Below are 3668 nucleotides of genomic sequence, written 5' to 3' on the forward strand. Positions count from 1 at the left end.
CGCCTCAGCCTTCCAAGTAGCTGGAACTACAGTCGCGTGCTACCACGCCTGGCTAGTTTTTGACTTATTGTAGAGATGAGGTCTCACCAAGTTGAGGTCTCACCAAGATGAGGTCTCACCAAGGCTCACCTCAGCCTCCCAAAGTGCTGGGATTACAGGCTGAGCCACCAAGCCCAGCTTGCATTTCTAAATAATTTAAAGTCAACAAAGAAATGATAATTACACATGCACTTTTATCTCCGGAATTCCACTCCTAAGTTTGTACATATAAAAGAATGCTTATAATAGCATTATAAGTAATGGTGAAAATTGTTTAACAATTCAAATGTCCATCAGTCATAAAGAATTTTTGACATACAATGAAAGATTATATAGCAATGAAATTAACCAAGTGCTACACAAAAGACAGGCGCAAATGAGCACATATTATATGATTCCAATATATAAACAAACAGAACTATTCTATGGTGTTAGAAATCAACACAGTACTTAATTTGGGAAAGGTAGTAGTGCTAACAGAGTCCACATAGAGGGGATGCTTCTGGGCAGATGTGAGACCCTATATCATGGTCTGATTAGTGGAAACATTGAAGTCTCCACCATCATTTTCCAGCCAACTATGAAATTTTTTAGCTGTTGTCTTAGCATTTGTGCATTTTTCTTATGTATTTCACACAAGTTATGTTATACCTACTATAATGTATTTTAAAATTCTGGGGCAGAGACTGAAATAAATATAAAACAATAAAGGATTTGCCTAGAGGTGATATGCATTAATTAGGAGGCAGAAGCAAGCCTTTGGGAAGCTCCAGGGAAGACCGTTCAAGGAGAGGAGGAGAGGGAATCGAGTGTTTAAACATGCTGAGGTGAGATCATATTTACTGGCCTCAAGGGACAACTAGAAAACCAAAGTGTCTAGGACAGATTACACAGAGGGCAAATGATAGGAGATGTTTAATGTCTGACATTGTAGGGCCCTGTAGTCCAAAGGACAGATTTAAATTTTATTCTAAAGATAATGAGAAGCCAGATGATAATTTAGCGGGGCAGTGTCATAATCCAAGGTTTTTTTTTTTGGAATTGTTCTGGCTACTGTGTGGAAATTAGTAGACTTTAGAAGAGAAGAAGAGTAGAAACAGAGAATGGTTAAAGGGTTTTTTAATCTACCATGGCACAGTTTCTCTTCAGTCTTCCAAATTATTATTTTTTTCTTTTTCGAGTTGGGGATCTCCTTCTGTCACTCAGGCTGGAGTGCAGTGGCATGATCACAGTTCACAGCGGCGTCTAACTCCTGGGTTCAAGTAATCCTCCTGTATCAGACTCCCAAGTAGCTGGGACTACAGGTGAGCCCCACCACACCTAGATAATTTTTTGATTTTCTTGTGAAGATGAGGCCTTGCTATGTTGCCCAGGCTGGTCTTGAACTCCTGGGCTCAAGTGATCCTCTTGCCTCTGCCTCCCAAAATGTTGGGATTAAAGGTGTGAGCCACTATGCCCGGCCCAAAATCATCATTCTGAAGTAAAATTTTTACTATTTTATTGATACCACTTATAATGGTTCATACCATTTTCTCTGCTAGAAAATATTAACTTTCTCACCTGATCTATTTTCATTTTTTTTTTCTTTTTGAGTTGGAGTCTCACTTTGTCACCCAGGCTGGAGTGCAATGGCATGCTCAAGGCCACCGCAACCTCAAACTACCGGGCTCAGGCGATCCTTCTGCCTTAGTCTTTCCAGTAGCTGGAACTACAGGCATGCGCCACCATGCCCGGCTAATTTTTTGATTTGTTGTAGAGATGAGGTCTCATCAAGTTGCCCGGGCTGTTCTCAAACCCGTGAACTCAGGCAATCCTCTGATTGGTCAATCAGAAAATTCCAGTTTAAAAGTAACACATTCTATAATGACTCAAATCAAAACATACCACTTCTATAGCAGTTCTATTGCATTTTTAAAATTTTAAATAATAAACAGCTGTTTATTTCTCTGATAACTTTTTAAAATGTAAACGTTTGGTGATTCAGCCAGTCTTTACTTCCAGGTAACTTCTTCATTGGGTCTCAATTCTCTCTTAAACAACATACTCTTATTCCAGAAGACTGTCAGCTTTTCATCATTCTTTCTGTCTAAATAACATCCAAAGACAAATCCCATAGGAACAAGTATATGACCCAGTGGTCACGCACAATCTGAAGCAAGTTCACCATGATTGTTGCAGCCTGGGAGCCTACGACAGCCGAGTGGTCCTCTATTGCATTTTTAAAAAATTGTGTGTATGGCACGTTTCAGAAGCCTTTTGTGGGAATGACATGTCTACACAAATTAACTTCCTTTCAATGTTGTTATCTCTATGTTTTTCCTTCAGATATAAAGAAAATGCTATGAAATTATCAAGACTTCATCACGATCAGTATATAAAGCCCCTGGACTGAGCAGTCTTCTGGATTGAGTTTGTCATGAACCACAAAGGAGCCAAACACCTTCAGGCCGCAGCTTGTGACCTCACCTGCTTCCAGTACCACTCTTTGGACGTAATTGGGTTCCTGTTGACCTGTGTGGCAACCACTATATTTGTTATTACAAAATGTTATCTGTTTTGTTGCTAGAAATTTGCTATAACTGGGAAGAAGGCGAAAAAGGAATAATTCTACCTAAACCTGTAGCTGGGATGCCTGATTGAATTCCTCCAGTAAATCTACCAAGAAGAGGTGTAGTTAAGGTTTTCTTCCTCTTGTGAAATACGACTTTTTACAGTTTACTTTGTCAAGTCAAAATTTGATTTCAACAGTTTGGCTACATGTTTAAGAGTTAGCAAGCCAGGCTCCGTGGCCCAGCCTGTAATCCCGCGCCTTTGGGAGGCTGAGGTGAGTGGATTGCCTAAGCCCGCGGGTTTGAGACCTGCCTGGGCAACTTGGCGAGACCTCATCTCTACAGTAAATCAAATAAATTAGCTGAGCATGGTAGCGTGGTCCTGTAGTTCCGGCTACTTGGAAGGCTAAGGCGGAAGGATAGCCGGAGCCCAGCAGGTCGAGGCTGCGGTGGCTGGGAGCGGCCACTGCACTCCAGTCTGGGCGACAGAGTGAGACTCCAACTCCAAAAAAAAAAAAAAAAGAGTTAGCAATACTTCAGGCTAAAGAGAAAAAAATAAATAAGAATAAAATAAAATGATATAAGTGAACAAGCATTCTGAAGATAACACAGGTTTGGTTCTAGACCATAACAACAAAGTGAATATTACAATAAAAGTAAGTTATATAAAATTTTTGGTTCTCCAGTGCATGTAAAAGTTATGTTTACATTATAGTTCAGTCTATTAGGTGTGCATGAGCATTATGTTAAAAAAAAATAAAATATGTACCTTATTTAAAATTACTTTATTGCTAAAAAATGCTAGCAATCATTTTAGCCTTCAGTGAGTCGTAATCTTTTTGTCGGTGGAGGGTCTTGCCTTGGTGTTGATGGATGCTGTCTGTTCAGAGTGGTGGTTCCTGAAGGTTGAAGTGGTAGTGGCAATTTCTTAAAATAGAACAACAATAAAGGCCGGATGTGGTGGCTTATGCCTGCAATCCCTCGCCTTTGGGAGGCTGAGGTGAGAGGATTGCCTGAGTCCAAGTGTTCAAGACCAGCCTGGGCAACTTGGCGAGACCTTATCCCCACAATAAATCAAAA

At 40.3% G+C, this 3668-nt stretch overlaps 1 pseudogene; it reads left to right on the forward strand.

Moving 5' to 3' along the window:
• LOC103266431 overlaps positions 1-2644 on the forward strand; it is a 9688-nt pseudogene extending 7044 nt beyond the window's left edge.
• Positions 2645-3668: the final 1024 nt, after the last annotated feature.

The sequence above is a fragment of the Carlito syrichta genome, unplaced genomic scaffold, assembly GCF_000164805.1.
Source record: "Carlito syrichta isolate Samal-C Ts95f unplaced genomic scaffold, Tarsius_syrichta-2.0.1 Scaffold307184, whole genome shotgun sequence".
NCBI classification, from domain to species: Eukaryota; Metazoa; Chordata; class Mammalia; order Primates; family Tarsiidae; genus Carlito; species Carlito syrichta.